Source organism: Pinus tabuliformis, chromosome X, assembly GCF_031772625.1.
Source record: "Pinus tabuliformis cultivar Carrire ecotype Pingquan chromosome X, CPIR1, whole genome shotgun sequence".
NCBI classification, from domain to species: Eukaryota; Viridiplantae; Streptophyta; class Pinopsida; order Pinales; family Pinaceae; genus Pinus; species Pinus tabuliformis.
Genome location: NC_142308.1, coordinates 312,237,899 through 312,257,211, shown reverse-complemented (window position 1 = coordinate 312,257,211; position 19,313 = coordinate 312,237,899).

The window sequence follows — 19,313 nt, the reverse complement described above, 5'->3', positions numbered from 1 at the left end:
AATCAGCCCAGCCCTGTGCAGCTGAGGTTCTTTGCTTCATTCTTTCAGTTTTGTCTCTGATTTTTGTAGCCTGTGATTAGTATATGACTGTTTCAGACCCCTTTTCCTTACTGATATTCTGCCTCAGTTGTACAAAACAACTGTAGATGTTTTTATGTGTTTGTTGAGTCGTTTACAGTTTTCCATTGCAAAAGTATAATAGTCATACTGTCGTCCTTTGATTTAGATCTGTCGCAAGTGTCGATTTTGATCATAGGATAAAGTTTATTTGCTGTTGATAGTCGATTATGCTTTTACTTTTGCCTTTGGTTTGAATTTGTGACTTTCTAGTTTCGAAACGAGTATTTATTTCAAAATCATAAAGTGTCGTAATCATCTCTACCTTTTTATTTCGAAAAGAAGCTTGTTTGTGTTTGTCACTTGAAAGCAAATTCAGATTTGTACATCAACTTTCTTTTTAGGCATCAATATTAAGAAAGTGAAAAACAAAACACATGCATGTGCATTTGCATATTGACAGTCTTTTTGGCTTGATTTAGGAAAGTGCATTTACAGTGTGCTCTTTGCTCTTTGCGAAAAGATTGTGTCTTTCTTTTCCCCTAGTCGCTAGGATTTTCATTGCTGAAAAGAGATAAAAGTTTGTTTATCATCTTTAGATTTCATTTTAGGAATTACATCTACATCTCGTGGTGATCCCAAAAGGCAAACTTCATAAGAAAGATCAACTTAAAATAAATTCAATGAACCTAACAACGCTTTGGAACTTAACGCACAACATTTAGAGGTCTAGGCTAGAGACGTATTCCGGCGTCGTAAAGCCTGGTAACTGTTGTCCTCATTGATGGTTGGGTGATTCCTCCACTTTGAGACGATAAGTGCCAGTACGGACTTGAGCTCCCACATACTGTAGAGTATATATTGGGAGACCCCTATAGGCTTAAATCCTTTGTCCATAGGAAGCCGTGTCGGCCGCCCTACTGATCGCAATGCACCGAACACAGCATTCGGGAAGATTGACTGCCGTACCGTAAAAAGTATTCTGCAGTTTTGCGATTGGTTTGGTACTCCCTCTACCTAGACCTCCAGAGCAGTCCCTTTCGTTCCTTTTCAGACTCTTTAACGGAAAAGGTCCATCTGAGCACTTGTCACTTCAGGCTCATTAAAAATCGAAGGAGACTAGCGTCATCTTTTGTTTGTTCTCGACTCTTAAAAACTGAAAAAACAAGTTGTGTCAAAGCGTGTTAAAATTTATTTTAAATGGAATATTCATTACCCCTTTCCTACGTTGATCTTGGGTTGAGAAAATGGAGCCTACCAACCAAGGAATTCCCCTTGGTTGAAATCCTAGTCCCTTCTCCTCTTGGGGAGATGTTGGTGCGCCCCATATGGCCACATTGTCGCTTCCAGGACTGACAATTGGTTTGCCTGTATGGCTCTTCTCAACCTCTGTCGTTCAGAACACCACTATTCCTGAACAATCGAATCAGCAATTAGATGAGTCCAGAGTTACCCACCAGCCTTCTACTTCCTCTAATTCTTCCTCTCCTCCTTCCTCTTCGCTTGATGGAGCTGGCAAAGCCAAAAGTCAAGTTCCTAAGGAAAAGAAGGAAAAGAAGAAGAAAGAGAAGAAGAAGAAGGAGCCAAAGGCGAATGTGGGAAAACGAGTGTCGTCTAACGAAAATCCACACACTGCACCGACCAGGCCTAAATCGCCATGTGTCATTTGCGAAGGAGACCACTTTCACAGAGATTGTCCTTGCATCCCCCGGATACTAAGAGACTGGTCTCCTCGTTTGCACAACCCGGTGTCGTCAACCTCTGATGATCATGTTGAAAGCACACCGTCAACTAGTGAAAGTGAAGCCCCAGGACAAAAAGGGAAAGCTAGATTTCCTTGTAAACTGTGCGAAGGCAATCATGCCGTCCACCATTGTCCCTTCTTAGACGAAGCTAAAAGAGTTTTGGATGATCGTCCGGTTTCACCGTTACGACTTCCTCCTGGATATAAAAAACTCTTGCCAAGTCCGTCACTAGTTGAGAATCCAGCTGGCCCGCTCAGGTGGTCGGCTGAAGTGCCTATCATTGAAGATAAACCATCTGGATCCATACCAGACGAAAGTCAAAAGGTCGAGATGACAGTTGACCCGGTCTTTCCTTCAGAGGTTTCATCTTCAGATGATACAGTCATTGAAGAGAACAAGGATGACACCGTCCAAATTCTCTTCATAAACACAGACTCTGACGAAGATGGGGGCAATTTACCCATTCCTTTACCGCAGGAAGGAAGTTTGTTAGAGCCGTACCCGGCCGTCTATTCGGTCCCACCTCCAAGCAACCTAGTTGTCTCCTTCGACTGGAATCAACTAGGCAGACCCTGTTTACCAGCAAGCATACCATTCCGAATTATCGTTCAAATATATAGAATGGTTATGGCTGGTACCATCATAGATGAGGGGGCTTCTTTGAGTATCCTTTCCTCTACTGCTTGGAAAGCGCTTGCTTCACCATCGCTTCTGCCTGAGATGAGAAATCTGACAGGCTTTGATAAAGGAACCAGTCGACCTTTAGGGATCCTTCCCGATGTGCCCATAACATTGAGAAGGAAGATAGTTCACATGAACGTAATGGTAGTTCAAGGACCCTTAGATTACAATCTACTCCTTGGACGAGACTATATTTATTGCATGGAAGCAATTGTATCCTCACTCTTTAGAGTAATGTGTTTTCCGCACGAAGGAAGAGTGGTCAAGCTCATGGACCAGCTTTCATTTCCCGGATCACACATAGAAAATAGTCATATACCATCCCTAAATGGTATTTTCACGCAAGAAATGTCTCAATCTCCGGTCCGTCCTCCCGATAAGCGCGAGTAATTCGGAGGGATATGACTGAAACCCAGGGGGCATGCATCCTGGTCTGCTTCGGTAGGAAAACTTCGGGTATAGGGTAGGTTTCTGCGGGAGAATATGACTAGTCTATACCCCGTCCGTGATTGGAAGAGGGGTTATTCTGGAATAAGATTCTCTTGTCAAAGTTATGTGAGTTGGCGGGCATCGTCACTCACCTTTGTTTATCTCGGTAGACATCGCCGAAGAAGTGTTTTGTTTGCGCTGCAAATAGAACAATCTTTGGGTGACCTGTAAGAGGTAGGCCTCTCTCGGTAAAACAAATGTTTTGGCAGAAATGAAGTAGAGGTAACTTTGAAACTCTGTTTTATACCTGGGGGCATGCAAACCTTTTGGAGTGCAAGCAATGGGCGACTATTTATTTTTTAAATTTTTAGGACCTCTAACCCTTTAAACTCGTAGGATTAGTCGTCACCTAACTTGCATAAAGAAAGGATGTGGGGCAAAAATCGAAAAGTTTCCGTTTTTATATGAGACATTCTTATCATATGACTGGATTAATCGAGCAGCGTTACCGCAAGGTTCAATCTCGTTAAAAAATAAACCCACACCGAGCAAATGTTTCCACCCACGTTTAAGCTCGTTAAAAAATGAACTATCCCCTGGTAAATAAACACCGTGAATGTAGCATTTCAGCCATTAAAGCCTTGGTCGTGTTTGCACCGTCACCTCCACTTTTCCATTGGCCGATCATTCACCTCCATTTGATTGTTTACCCATTTTGAGGAACAGCTGTGAAGAGTGATTTCACTAGCCATCCTTGTGACACTGCCGTGATTGGAAAATTCCAAACCTTACCTGGAATCAGCTGCTACTCATTTTATCACTCGTTCCTCAAAAGACGAGTCTTCTTTAAGCTCTTTTCTGACTCGTAAAATATGAAAAGATTACCGAGTTCTGGCCTTCCAGCTCGTTAAAGCGACGGGAAGTGCTATCCCTCCTCTAAATTTTAATCTTTTTGGACCTGCGGGATTATTGCACAAAAAGATCGAGCGCTTGTTTTGTTCGGCTCGTTAAAGCGATCGAAAATTCATCCCTTCTGTATTGTTTTATACTTTTTCGGACTTAAGGGATTAGATGACGAAAAATGAATTTTGGAGTTACCTTTACGTACCTTTTCAGACTCTCTAAAAATGAAAAGGGCCGAGTTATCTTTGTCGTTAGACTCGTTAAAAAGATTAATAGCGACAAACTTGTCTTTAGACGAGAACGAGTTTCACTATCGCTAGGCTCATTAAAACATAGCGATAGGTTTTCCCGAAGGGCAAATTATAGAACAAGCATATGTTATCCTCCTCAAGCTTGACAAAAATAAAGAGGTACTGGTCAGCAATGACTGGGGAAAAATTGGGAAGAAAACTCAAAGAATCTTTATTGGTAGCAAGTCGCTCTTGAACATGACACTTCCACTCCGTGCCCGAGTCGGGCTGGGTTGTTTCATTCACCGGTCACATCGCCATGGTCTCACCATACCATCCACATTTGGGGTTAATTCTACCAATCCATCACATAAGTGTCGCCGACATGTTCAAGAGAAGTCATCCAGAAAGGCCACCTGTGTCCCGCCCACTACCATACATTATACTCCATTCTTTCATGACCGCCACCCTGAACCATATATCATCAGATCGTTTTCACCTCCATCAAAATCATTTTCTCCATTCCGTGTCATTGATGTGGGATTCATTAAGGCCCTCCTATGACGGATCACTTCTTGTCGACATCAGCTCATTATCTGGGAAGTTGATCTAGGAACACCCCATTCAGTACTTTGAAGCTTGCATACCTCAATGGCAAGTTTCTCACTTCCGGTGACAGGTTTACATCAATGACCTTCGACCGAAAGATTTTGCGTGGTGTTCAACACCAAGTCCTTTATTCACACCACGTGAATTGTACTGCAGTACCTTGAGGGTCATTATCATTATCGGTGATTCCTCTTGCGCTTGTTAACAGTTTACATCATTGACTGGTAATCAAGCGATGTCTTTCCATGTTCGACTTCAAAACATTTCTCACATGGATCGACTTGTACTTCGAGTGAAGATTGGACGAGATTGAAGACCCCAGATCTAGTTTCATCCATCCAGGCTGCGATATATATTTAGGAAAATAAAGACATTGAAATGTACAGCATTGCAGCACAGATAATCATCCTACCAAAAGGATGATGGCTCTATCAGAATCATCAGTCTACCATCAGACGATTGTCTGTCCTATGTACATGAAAATGAATTTATAAAGCTGAGCATGGGAATGCCTGCCTCAGCTAGATCATGAAAACAGTATGAAGATAATGTATTGTATTGTATCTTATTATAGGTCTCCTCCCAGCATTGAAAGAACTTCGGATCCTCCTAATAAAGCATTTCACCCAATAAACGGCCTCATACTTTAGGGGGCAACTGTTATAGACATTTTTGTGCCTTACAGCTCTAAGCATGAAATGTCCATAAACCAAGGGCTCCTAAGTCCCTAAAAGAGTTGTTCTAACTCCTAAAGGAACAAGGTTAACAAATTACAGCTTCTCCCAGAAGTTCTCCACCAGAAACTGCTCAGAATAAGTCAAATCAGGATCATTTCAGCTGCTCCACTAGCCAAGTGCATTGCATAGCACCTAAGTCCACTAGCTAGGTGCGTTGCAACGCACCTAAATGCACTACCAGGGTGCGTTGAGCGGGAAATGACAAGTGGCAGTGTCATTCCACGAGGTGGAGAGACAATGGAAGCTTCCAGAATCTTCTCCAATGACACTTGCCTCACTGAATTCGACCAAGGATGAGTAAGAGGCCTTCAGTCTCCAAGTGGAAGCAAGAACTGATAGAGAGAAGCCACTAATCAAATCATGAGCTGACTCATCATCCTTGCATACATCTATATATGGATCCCTCATCCCAGAGATCCAGAGGCTGGAATTTTGCACATTGTAAGGAATTGCTGTTGGTTTTGAGATACATATCAGAGAATTGGGTGATCTATGCTTTGTTGGGGTTAAAGAAGGGATTTCTTTGCTGGGAGGTTGATGCTGGGTCAGGAATCATCGGTTGTAACTCCTCCTGGATCTTCTTGTATATCAATAAAACTATTTGAGTTTCTTCTCCATGCTTGTGTTTCATTGATGCTTGTTACATTTGTATGGTTAACTTAAATCTGATCCTAAGTTATTTATGAATATAAACCCATGTCTTTGTATAGTTTCCTTCTTCTGTGATCTTACAAGTACTTGGCGAAGCTGGGCAAGTAAGGGAGCAGGTAGCTGGAAGCTGTCAAAGAGGAGAGAGATTGGATCAAAGGACTAGCGCAAGACACAGGTTGGTTCATCCTATTCCTCTTTGTTTATAGTTCATAAAGAAGAATACAAAAGTGGTTTTCTCTGTTTGTTTCTAAGGTAGCTGTCACACCTTAGTGGGATAGAGCAGTTCTAAATAGACACTTTTCCCGATAATAGTAATGTACTCTCCCTCTCAACCACCAAGTCTCCATAAGTTTCCCTTCTCCTCAATGCATGCATCTTGAACCTCAAGAGCATACAGGTTCTTAACTCGTGAACCAATCTACTTCACCTGTCTAGTGATGATGTGTCTAAGGAAAACCTTTCCCTTACTGAAGACTACATCATAGCCTCTGTCTTCCAGCATCGCGATCGACACCAAATTTCTCTTCACTCCTGGTACATACTTGACATCAGTCAAGGTAATGCGAGCTCCATGCTCCCTCTAAAAAACAACCGTGCCCACACCTGAGACACTATACTTTTCATCATTACCCATTGCTATGAGTATCTGGATATCTTTCTCCTCCAAAGTACTGAACAAACTCTTGTCGCTGGTCATGTGGAAAGAAGCTCCACTTTCAAGAAACTGACCACTTCCCACCATGGATGAAACCATGCATATGAATAGTGTGAATTCCAATTTGAACTATGAGGCCAGTGCCTCACCTTCTGATCCTTCCACGGATCCCTTCTTGGATTTCCTTAGTGGACAATTTGTAGCAAAATGGCCCACCTCATGACAACGAAAGCATCGTACTTTTGATTTTTCAAACTTCTTCCCACCTTGGGAAGAGCTGGATTGGGAAAGAGAATCCTTCTCCTTCCCCTTCTTCACCCTACTTGCTAAGGCATAGTTTTCTTCATCCTCCATGGATGAAGAACCATCTCTGGTGCTTCTTCTTATCTCCTCCTGCATCAAATCCGACCAAAGTTGTTCCCAATTTGGCAGTTTCTCTCTTCCATTAACCGAGTCCTGGTAGTTATGCCAGCTCTTAGGAAGACCAACGAGTGCAAGACTCACCATGTCATCATCAACTGTCGCAATCCCTATAGTTCCAAGCTCATCCCTGCATGTGGTGAGCTTGTTCAGATACGTAGAGATCGTGTCGGCCTTTTCACACTTGATCTTCCGAAGCTTGTCCTTCAGCACCAGCTTCCTCTGATCACTGCTATTCTGATATAGATCTTTCAATGTTTTCCACATTGAAAATGGTGTTTCCTTCCCATGGAGACTCGAGACTATGTGGTCTCAAACTCCCTCCAAAAGAATCCTCCTTGCTCTAGCCACACATTTCCTCCATTCCGCCAATTCAGTAGCATCAGTCGGCTTGGGGACTTCTTGATCAATGAATTTCTTTAGACCGTTATCCCCTAATATTGCCTCCATGTGATCGTTCCAAGCTATATAATTCAAGCTGCCATCAAGGGCATACTTGAGTCTTAAACCACTGAATGCCATAGGTGAAATAAAGATTTGATAAGAACTCGATATCTATAAATTCAGAACCAAACTTTGAACTTCTCCTTCTTGTATATTATTCTACTCCTTAATCACCTTTGCTCTGATACCATGTATAAATTCCCATTGTAGATCAAAAGATTATGCAATATACTAAAACACAATACAAGATCTACTTCTACAACACTTTGTGGAAGCTTAATCGAATTGAGCAGGATCAAGAGAACACATATAACTGAGAATGATAAATCAATCACACATAACACAGAAGAAATAACCCAGGGAAAGTCTCAGCCTAAAACCCCAACTCTGTATTATCATACAAGTGGAAATATTGTCTGGATTACAAAAAGAATCAACTCACAAGCTATCATGTTCTCTCTGCAATCCCTCTGCTGCTCATAGACAGTCAAAGGCCTCTCTCAAACCTTCTCCTCTGCCCTCCAAGCCTCCTATTTCTTTGCACAATTTTCCTTGGGGTCCAGTGCAACCACTTGTGTGAATTGGCCTCTTCTCACACTACTAACCTCTGATCTAACTGCACAATCCTGAAGGAGATAAATCCTTCAACATGGATGAGTTTCCTTTATAGGAAAAATCCATCCAACTAATAGTACACTGTCCCTCCTCTGATCTCAACTAGGTCTCTGTCTGAACTGACATGCATGAGTTATTCATGAGAGAATATTCAGTTATCTAAAGTGCAGCAGTTATATGCAAGCATGCATTAACTAACTGAACTCACATTAATTTAAACAAATTGTTTAAATCAATCTAACTGGACTTGACTCAGTTAACTAAGCCAACTAATTACTACTCAAATTAGAACTCATCCTTATCTTTTTAACTGATGGATAAATTCCTCAATTAATGGAGAAACTGTTGCATGTCCTCACATAGACTTCATGTTTGATTTTTCACAACTAGTTAACTCATGATGAATTAATTAATTTATTTTCAAATAGCTGTTAAGTTCAAATTCGAATTTTACTTCACTATTTTAGTTTAGGGTTTGACTAAAATTGGAATCCATCTCGAACTGCTAAAAATAGCAATGTTAATTTTAGCACTTCGATTTTTCATTCCCTGTTGCTCAATCCAACACTGGTACCCAAACTGCTATTTATAGAAGTGCTATTTTTATCACTTCTATTTTTAGCATTTCTTGTTTCTATTTTCAATACTCCCTCTCAAAAAAAAAGGAATTCAACTCGAATCCGATCCTGTACCTTTGGAATGTTCAGCATGCAACACTTCTACTAAGTGTGTTTGCTCCAACAACTCTAGAAACAAAAAAGACTCCCCACTAATCTCTTTGTTGGGTTAGAAACATACTTTGATGCTGAAGCTCTACCTGCTACTGACAAGTTCTCCCTCTCTGACCTCTGATCTGCTACAACACTTAATGCATCTCGCACCATTGCACACCTCTCTGTTCCATCCTACACTGGTGAAACACTCCTGTGCCTCTCGCATTGTTGCACCTTGCTAGCTCTACACATTTCTAGGACTCCTGCACTATAGCTCTCTCTGCTTCTCCATCCACATTTTCCTCTACCCATTCAGCCAGTCTTGTTACTCCTCGTTGGGGCTCCTGTAGCAAAGTTGAATCAAAGAGGTTGGGTACCTCAAGGATCCTACCCCTATTCCAGCCTTCTTAAGACAATCACTCCACATCGCCCCACCTCCTACTTGGAGGTATGGATGCATGTGATCCCTCTGCCCACCTGGCTCGAAATTTCCCCCTATTGGAGGTCTCTGCATAAGGGATGTTTAATGTCATGTCATTAGAATCCAATGAAGAAAGAAATTGAAGGGTGCTTAGACAGAAAGTTTCACGAGTTCGCAATGCAGGAAAACATGAACCCGCCAGTATTAAAGGAATAGTGGTTGGAGCGCTACTTATATACCAAAATCCATGAAATTTTCCTTGCATCCTTTCCCTCTGAGTTGTATGAGTGGATCGCGAAGCTAGTAGACAGTTAGGGAAGGTGTTGGCTTGACAAACCAATTCTGTTGACTCCAGAATTAGTGTGCAGACTAGAAGCATCAGAAAATAAGATCGTGCACGCTGTGGACCATTGGCTCGATCAAATTTTAGGAAGGTTTATCATCGAGTTCGCGGTAGACACAACAGTCAGCTACAATGAGGCGGAACAATGCTTCCTCAAAGTACCGAAAGGTAGGTACATTAAATCTCTAAACACTTGGATTAAGATGTTATTGTGTGAAAAGCGGGTTATGTGAATAAAATTGTTGGTATTCAGGGGAGTAGGGAATGAAGATCCGAACCAATTTTGGTTCGTGGTAAGGGCCATATGGGAAGCACAAGGAGTCGTGGATGACAATATAAAGAAAGCAATGTTGGTGAGTGCATTGCAGGATCACGCACTGACATGGTACATTAAGCATTGTAATGACCATCCGAACACGGGGATCATAGATATCCAGGCTGCACTGAACAGGGAATTTAGCAAGCCAAAGTTGGAGACAATATCGATTATCGGGTTTAAGGATATCATGATGCTTCTAGGCGAGAACCCATGGGATCTGGACCAGAGACTAAAGAGTATGATTCATGAGGCCAATGTGACCTTGACAAATGGGAAACACCTCACATGGTTTGTAGCATCACTAACACCACATCTAAGAATGGTGTTGTCACAGCAGAAGTTATCCACCTACGCCGAAGCTTTGGAGATTGCAATGAGACTACATGAGACCCCAATACAAGATCCTAGTATGGGAGTCCAACAAATCCATGTGCAACTACAAAATTTGTGTCTGGAAATGCAGAGTTTGAAACAAGACAGGACAACTCGCGCAGAAGCGCGCGAGGAGGTATGGTGCATAAAATGCAAGGGCCAAGGGCATGACAAGCACCATTGTCCAGTCTTCATGAATTACTTGGTGGGAGGAGGGCCAATGCCATTAATACCTGAGGCACAAGAAGGACCAAGCATGGGGCCTGCATTATGGTGCACGATCTGTCAGATCAAAGGAAAACACACTACGAATAATTGTCATCTATTACATAAGTATACACAAATATAGTTTACAAAGGATTTTTCGGCGAAGATCACATGAGACATCATTTGTCGACGCGTTTCGAACCAACCAGTGTGGTTCATCGTCAGGACAAGTTGAAGAAACATATCCAGCTTAGCAGGTTAAATAGACAGAGCAAAGCCTCCAACGGCTAAAAAGACAACAACTACTTTTGACTAGGTCCTATTTACTAAAAATATTAACCAGGGGGACTAGTCCTTTAAATAAAAATGATAATATGATAAAAATATTAATAAATAATTAAAATATTAAAAATAATTAAACAGTTATGTTCAATTAGTACCTAAAAATAATTCCTAATAATAGTTAGTTAAAGATAAATAGTTAAAAATTATATCTAAGGGAAAAAAATTATTCTAGAGAGGGACCAGTCCCTTAAATAAAAATAATATTATGATAATAGTTAGATACAAATATTAATAAAATTTTTATAATATTAAAATAAAATAATTAAGCAAGTTAAAAAAAAATAATTTAGATGATAGTTAGTTAGAGATAAATAATTAAAAATTATATTTAAGGGGAAAATAATAATAATAATAATAATAATATTTCATAGAGGGACCAATCCCTCAGAATAAATAAAATAATTATGGGATAAAAAAAAATAATAAATAAATAAATAAAAATAAAAAATAAAATAAAATAAAAAAAAAAATTTAAATGATAATAGTTAGTAAAGATAGAGGTAATAGTTAGTTAAACATAATTAAAATTCTATTTAATTATTAAATATAATTAAAATTGTATAAAATTATATTAAAATTAAAATATAATTAAAATTATATTTAAAATTAAATTATATTTATATTAAAATTATATTTTAATAATTAAAGTTATATTATCCTAGGGGGACCAACCCCTTAAAATCAAATGATTTAATGATAATATTTAATTAAAAAAAAAATAAAAAAATTATAAGTTAAATTAGTAATTAAAAATACCTCATGATACAAATAAATAATTAAAAATAAGAAGGAATTAAAAACATGACCAAAAAAAAAAGGACTAGGTTGAGAGTGCTAGGACCCAACACCGACTGATTTTCCAGCCATCATCTCTATTGAGATTACTCGGCCTCTTTTTACTCTCAAGCGCCTCCCTAAATTTCCGATGATGGAAGTGTGAAACCTTAGCAATAACACTAGCTTCCTCAATACAAACATGATGATTGGTTTTCTCGGCGTGCTCAGCTAAAGCGGAAGACTTAGTACGCCTATGTTTGAGATCTGCTACATGCTCACTAATCCTCTGATTAATGGAGCGACCAGTTTCCCCAATGTAGGGGGTCCCACGGGAACAGGGGATCAAGTACACACCTTTTTTTTATTTAAGGGACTGGTCCCTCTCTAGAATAATTTTTTTTCCCTTAGATATAATTTTTAATTATTTATCTTTAACTAACTATTATTAGGAATTATTTTTAGGTACTAATCGAACATAACTGTTTAATTATTTTTAATATTTTAATTATTTATTAATATTTTTATCATATTATTATTTTTATTTAAAGGACTAGTCTCCCTAGGTTAACATTTTTAGTAAATAGGGTTTTTGATCCCAGGACCAAGTCAAAAGTAGCTGTTGTCTTTTTAGCCGTTGGAGGCTTTGCTCTGTCTATTTAACCTGCTAAGCTGGATCTGTTTCTTCAACTTGTCCTGATGATGAACCACACTGGTTGGTTCGAAACGCGTCGACAAATGATGTCTCATGTGATCTTCGCCGAAAAATCCTTTGTAAACTTGATATGGATCACAAAAGCCTAAACTCTACTATATACACAAATATCCCGGTAATTGTTCTGTAATTTTTGCAAGTCGGTAGGCCATGATGAGTGCACTTGCAAAAATTACGAGCTAATGATGGATCAGACTCCTGCCTATAGGGTGCAGGCTGAAACACGAGCCCTCGACCCAAATTCGGGAATGGCATGCACTGGATTTCAAGGGCGCAGACGAGGTCCAGGAGGAATGGGACTAGGAAGAGGTTGCATACAACTAATTTTCTACAATTGCGAAAGGCCAAGACACTATGCTTGTGATTCTATGAATTCGATGAGAACATCATGTTTATATTGTACTTAGTTTTATCATGAGGCAGAGGACTACCCTACATTGATAGCAAGGTTGCACGAGAAAGGGGTACTCCAGCCTCCCTCGACTCAGAATTTGCAAATGATGAGGTTTGAGCTGTGCAAAGAGGACCCGAATGTAAACATAGTGCTTAGAAGTGGTATCATGACAAGAGAGGACAAAGGTAAGCAACCTGAAGAAAGTGCGTGGGTTCGTAAGGCTCCTACAAAGGAACCTGAATTTGATCTGGAGCCTGCGAAGGAGACATTCATGGAAGCTAAGAAGAGCTTCACGAGGCCTCCACTTTAGGTAGTAAGGATCAACTAGAGCCGAAGATGGATCCTTCAATGATCACTACCTTTTTGGAGATGTGAATGAAACTGTTGCACGACAACAAGGCTATGGAAGCATTGCAGGAACTTATCACTAGGTGCACTGGGTCAGGAGAATCGCACGTAATCCGGAAGCTTGGAAAGCACACATCGCGAGCATGGAGGGAAATGAAATTGACTGTGCAAATCAGGGAGTATGAAATGGATCAAGTAATTCTGGATCTAGGATTGGACATGAATGTACTGCCAAAACAAACATGGGAATGCATGGGCAGACCTGTGCTACAATGGTCTCCTATTCAATTGCGAATGGCGAACCAAGAGAAGATCTTACCCATGGGAAGATTGCAAGGAGTAACGGTGGATATTGAAGGTGCGAGCGTGCTGGAGGATTTCGAAGTGATAGAGATTGTTGATGACAACAATCCCTATCTCGTGCTACTAGGAATAGACTGGGCCATCGATATAAATGGAGTAATAAACCTAAAGATGCGCAAAATGATTTTTGAGAAAAAGTCACTATCCGTAGTGGTGCCTTTAGACCCTATGGAAGGAGTGCGCTGCACAGAGCCAATGCATGACGATGGGAGCGACAACACACTAGACTATATCTACAAGATAACTACTTCGGAACAGGATTGGGTGAATCCTATAGCGGATGGCCCGATTTCGTGGGAGCACGAAAGCTCCTACACATCAGATTCAGATGAGGAAACAAAACGATGGAAGAACCGATTACATGAGGTAACCACACTAAATTGCAACATGATGGTTCGATCACTACGCTGCGTGACAACAGAGGTAAGGGATCTACCCATGTATGAAGGGTTGATAGTGGTGGATGAATTCTTGAACAAATTTGAAAGAGCAGTGCCAAAATAGCAGCAGTTTGATGCTCTAAAATGGGCACTACGCTCGACGCCTGCAGGATGGTGGGGTACACTTCAGAGAAGCTTTGAGGACTGGCACGGATGTAGAAGGATGATGCGCCTACAATTTGGGAAACCACAGATGCAGCTAGTAGACAAGTATGATGGATGGGATGATCCACATACACACCTCACGAAATGGACCAGGGTTTATGGGGAAGAGCCATAGACTAAATGGGTACATTTGTTCTATCATACCCTGGATGTCATACCCATGAATTGGTATATGGAGATGGAACTCCACCATGGTACGAGCGAATGGGATATATTGCGCGAGGGATTTCTGTTAATTTTCACATTTGAAGATTGTTGGTGGGATACTATTGATGATGTGCTACAGGCAGTAAAAGCAGCGATCTTCAAAATACCCCAGGAACCAATGGAAGCACTTTAGCCAGAATGGGTGACACAGCTCAGCTGCATGCTAGAGTGTTAAAACATAATTATTCAGGTGGATGATGAGGAACCATGAAATATTAACATTCTAGAAATGGAAGGTTGTCACAACATTTGAGGACCATCGATTGAGGATCTCGACATCACCACGCCGCTGAGAACAAAACAGGTAAACATTGGAATGGAGCCAGAGCCAAAGTATGCAACGCTTGGGGACTATTAGGATGATGCCACGGTGGATAAGGTCACTAAGTTACTCCGCGAATACCAAGACTTGTTCCCAACCAAAATTGTGGACTTAAAAGGGATTGTGGGTGACTTAGGGATGATGAAGATCACCCCTAAACCCGACATGAAGCCAGTTAAATAGCGGCCTTACCGCTTGAATCTGAAATATAAGGAAAAGGTCTGCAAAGAATTATACAAAATGCTCACAGCCGAAATTATTGAGCCAGTGGAATAATCTGACTACGTGAGTCCTATGGTAGTATAGGAGAAAAAGCAGAAGGGAAAAATAATAATATGCATGGACCTAAGGAAGCAAAAGGACGCCTATGTACACGATCCATTCCCAACACTGTTCATAGATGAAGTACTGGAGAATGTTTGCAGCTAGGAAGCATACACATTTGTGGATGGGTTCTTAGGGTACCATCAGATCAAGATCGCGCCAGAAGACAGGAGAAAAATGACCTTCACAATGGAATGGGGCTGCTTTCAATACACCATTATGCCGTTTGGACTGAAGAACGCACCAACCATATTTTCGCGCATCGTTGTGGCTGTGTTCAAAGAATATATTCACAAGTTCTTGGAGGTCTATCTAGATGATTGGACTGTCTTTGGATTAGTTAAGCACCATGTAGCAAGCTTACGCTTGATGCTAGATACTTATCGCCGACACCAAATTACGCTGAACCTTAAGAAGTGCACGTTCCTCGTCCCCTTTGGAAACCCACTGGGACATGTGGTTTGCAAACAAGGACTGATGGTGGACCCTACGAAGATTGCCGTTATTCTAAATTTGCAAGCACCGCAAAGTGTTAAACAACTGTGTGCTACCTTGGGACACACCGATACTACAGAAATTTTATCAAAAGTTGTTCCCAAATCATCACGCTGATGGAAAGATTATTGAAAAAGGATGTTACATTTTACTAGAATGATGATTGTATGAAAAGTTTGGATGTCCTGAAGGGGAAATTGGCCTCCGATCCATTCCTGGTCTTCTGAAAATGGGATGTAAAGTTTTGTGTCCATGTTGATGCGTCGTGTATCGCACTGGGAGAAGTGCTCACATAGGAGGGCGGAGAAAGTCTGGATCACCCTATCGCATTTGCAAGCTAGAGGTTGTCCAAAGTAGAGAAGAACTATTCCACCACTGAGCGTGAGGGGTTAGCGATGGTGTACGCGCTCCAAAAGTACCGACGCTATTTACTTGGAGGACATTTCAAGATGTATACCGACCATTCCATGCTGAAATACCTCGTTAATAAGCCTGTGTTTGGGGGGGTGGGGCGCATATGCAAGTGGATCCTATTATTCCAGGAATATGATTTTAAAGTCATAGTCAAGCTGGGACACATGAACGCAGGACCAAATCACTTGTCATGAATTGAGACAGGCGAGGAACCCACTAATTTGGAGGAGGGACTACCTGATGCACAAGTTTTTGCGGTGCGCGTCGCAGACGGGTACTTCAAAGATATAATACATTTTTTGACAATAGGGATGGTGCTGAAGGAATATTCTATCCAACAGAAGAAGGAATTGGTGGTACACGTGACGGATTTTTTTGTCATTGCGTGGCACATATAAAAAATGGGAAATGATGAGATATTGTGAAGAAACATACCTGAATTCGAACGAAGCCAGATCTTTGCGGAAGCACATGGGGGTACTATAGGAGGACACTATATAGGACGCGTGACCATGCAGAAGATTATTCACACAGGGTTATGGTGGCCAACCCTGCACCAGGATTCGAAAGCGCACTGTAAGGACTGCGATATATGTCAAAGGACTGGGAAACCATCATGGAGGGACGATATTCTGTTAAACCCACAAATGACACTGCAACTGTTTGAGAAATGGGAAATTGACTTTGTCGTACTGATCAAACCTCAGGGAAAGATGGGTGCATGCTACATCATTACCACGACGGAGTACCTGACACGATAGGCAGAAGCGCAGCCGATCAAAGACTGCACGACCGCCAAGATTGCCAAGTTTTTGTTTGAAAACATGTTGACCCGATTTGGTTGTCCTAAAATCTTAATGAGTGATCATGGAACACATTTCCTAAATGAAACAATCAACATGCTCACAAAAGAGTTCCAGGTGTATGATCATAAAAGTACACCATACCACCCACAAGATAATGGGACAGTGGAGGCATTCAACAAAATACTGGAGACTGCGCTGACTAAAGTATGAAAAGTGGAGCGAAACGATTGGGACCCACGCGTATCTGCCATGCTATGGGCTTACAGAACAATGTGCAAGAAACTGACAGGACAAACACTTTTCCGGTTAGTTTATGGCATGGAAGCCGTCATGCCGATGGAATATATCATACCTAGTCTGTGAATAGCAGTGCTTACAGGCATGACAGATAGCAAAGCTCTGGAAGAAAGGCTCGGGCAATCAGAAGAACTCGAGGAAGAACATTTTTTGGTTGGATTTCATCAGCAAGTACAAAAGCAACGTGAAAAATTCCGGCACAGCCACCATATCAAGTTGCACACCTTCAAGGTAAACGACTTAGTGCTGCTGTATGATAGTAAGTTTGAAAATTTTCTGGGAAAATTCACAATGTACTGGCTGGGACCATATGTGGTTAAGGAGGTCACAGATGGAGGCGTAGTCCAGTTAGTCAAACTAAATGGAGAACCCTTCCCAGGAAAAGTTAACTGTAGTCACTTGAAGGCCTACACGGGTGGGCCAGCTATCTGACTAATCGACCGAAGTACAGTCTTCATGACCTAAGTAGTCGGACAAGAGTGTGGGACTATAAACATACATAGAAGATGCCGGTACAGATGTAAGGACACAATTCAGACATGGAGGAATGAATGCAGCAGGTTCAACAAGCAGCAACTCAGTGCGTGGTAGATATCATTGCCATACGAGAATAATTGGAGGGATTCCACACCAAGATCACCAAGTCGACAGAGTGATTTGAGGGTGAGTCACAATGTTTATGTTGGGGGCCTGTTGGGCATGGAATCCCCCCACAGCATGGTTTGGGGTTCAAAGCCCAAGTTTTGAATAACATGGTTATAAAAGCTCTGTGAATTGTGGGCATAGAGTTCGAATTGTATGTTAGAGTCATAGGGCTATCTGCCCTAAGTTTTGAATGTAGTGTCGGCCTACCCATGGTCCGCGGACCATGGGATTGTATAAATAGAGCAAGGCTCTAAGTTGTAAAGGAGTTAAGTAAGTAAGAGGAAAAATGGATGGAGTCTGAAACATAGTGAGCATAGAGCAAGAGTCTAGTATCTTGGGTCGTAGTAGTTGGAAGAGGCTCTACAGTTGAGTGCGCAGAGGCCTAGTAGAGTCCGCAGTTGAGTGCGCGAACCCTTGCAGCTGAGTGTGTAGGGCAGAGTCAAGTCTGTAACCAAGGAAGAAGAATAATAAAGAGAAGTTTTATCTGAATTTCATGTGTCCTTTCTTATGTTATTACATGTTTGATATCAAGTGCAATTATACTGTTTATTTACTGGGAGCTTTAGTATGAATGGTAAATATTGTTGAGTATAAATGAAAGAATACAGATAAGCTATGTTAATCAACTAATATTGGGTTTCTAGTAAGGGTTTGGGCAATAACATTGTTCGGGCCCCGAGTAGGACTGCGCGAAGGCAGCATCACCGACTGCAAGGTATTGATAAGTGCACATAGCGACGTGTGTGCAGGGTCAAACCGTACACCTTTGGGACCCATCAAACATCCCTAGGGTGTGGAAACCTAGTTTTAGCACCGTCCCATACTACTTCAGGTGAGACCTTAGTCCACGCTCTGTGGATTGTTGCCGAAAGGGCTAGCAGTATTGAGATTTGTTTGGCTAAATCATCTCTGAACTTGGGTCAGGCCCCAACAAGCCAACACTATTCCTGTGAATCCAACCCTGTAATAAAACCTCTCTCAAAGGAAAGGGTTTCCAGAAACTAGCACCAAAATTCTATGGGCCTTATCAGATACTTTAGTGTATTGGAGCAGTCACTTACAAAATGGCCTTGCCAACTAATTCAAAAATCCACCCAGTCTTCCATGTATTGTGCCTCAAGAAAGTGGTGGGGAGAAATTGTAGGGTTCAAAAAAGTCTCCTAGAATTGTATGAGGAATGATCACTTTGGCTTCGACCAAAATAGGGCCTCGATACTCATGAAAGACATCTTTGCATTTGCATAATTAGGGAATTCCTCATCAAGTGGAAAGACACCTCTCCAAAAGATGCGGTATGAGAACCAACCACTTTTCTTCAACAGTTTTTGCATCTTCAACCTTGAGGGCAAGGATAATTTTGATAGGGGAGTACATGTTAGGGTATAACCCTAATCCCTTTGTTTATGTAATAATACCAAGGGGCCTAGTCAGAGTCATAGTTTGTTAGAGAGTCAATAAATCCCATAGTAATTAATAATAATTGTAAGTGGTTGACCCGCATTATAGAAAAGGGGCTGCAATTAGTTGTAAATAGGACATAGTTAATAAATAAAGTGGTTAACCCGTGTTATGCAAGGGACCACTAGTAGTTAGGGTTTTGGATGTCATTAAGCTATAAATAGTCTTAGATAGTAGGGAAAGGATCATCGAGTCTTATTATACTTGAGATATGCTCTGTTGGAGGTTGCCCCCTCAAAGAAGCAAGTGA